The 832-nt window shown below is 42.8% G+C and overlaps 1 non-coding gene across 1 annotated transcript; it reads right to left on the reverse strand.

Moving 5' to 3' along the window:
- Positions 1 to 377: 377 nt before the first annotated feature.
- On the reverse strand, positions 378 to 481 carry LOC117310446 (U6 spliceosomal RNA). The gene has a single exon (XR_004524598.1). It is a non-coding gene; the product is annotated as a U6 spliceosomal RNA (small nuclear RNA).
- Positions 482 to 832: the final 351 nt, after the last annotated feature.

Here is an 832-nt window from a genome sequence, read left to right on the forward strand (position 1 = left end):
ATTGAAGAGACATTTTGTCCATTGTATATTCTTGCTTACTTTGTCACAGATTAGGTGACCGTAGGGGCTTGGGTTTATCTGTGGACTTTCTATCCTGTTCTTTGACCTACATTTCTGTTTTTGTGCCAGTACCATACTGTTTTGATTACTCTAGCTTTGTAGTATAGTCTGATGTCAGGGAGTCTGATTCCTCCAGCTCCATTTTTCTTTCTCAAGATTGCTTTGGCTCTTCAGGTCTTTTGTGTTTCCATACAAATTATAAAATTTTCTGTTCTAATTCTGTGAAAAATACCATTGGTAATTTGTTAGGGATTGCATTGAATCTGTAGATTGATTTGAGTAGTATAGTCATTTTGACAATATTGATTCTTCCAATCAAAAATATGGATACTTTACGAATTTGCATGTCATCCTTGTGCAGTGGTCATGCTAATCTGCTCTGTGTTTTTCCAGATTTAGTATATGTGCTGCTGCAGTGAACATCCTATGCTGGTCTTGAGGTGGTGTCCTTGTGTGGGAGTATCCCTATGCAGTCTGTCTGTGCACAGTGGCTTTGGTGGGAAAGCTGGATCTGAAATCAACATGGGTCACATCTTCCCCCAGTGTGTGCTGCCAGTTATCACCTTGGTGAGAGACGAGGCTGGTAATGGACGGACTAGAATTACAGCCATGTTTGGCCTGGGGTTCCTCTTCTGCTCAGTGGCCAACACCATTTTATTGGTGGAGGGGTTGGGTTCCATGTTGCTGGAGCATAAGCCCTGAGCTTTTGGACCATGCTGACTCTGTTCCCTCTAAATGTGTTCTCTCCACCTCCCAGCACTCTCACCCTCAC

Source organism: Tursiops truncatus, chromosome X, assembly GCF_011762595.2.
Source record: "Tursiops truncatus isolate mTurTru1 chromosome X, mTurTru1.mat.Y, whole genome shotgun sequence".
NCBI lineage: Eukaryota > Metazoa > Chordata > Mammalia > Artiodactyla > Delphinidae > Tursiops > Tursiops truncatus.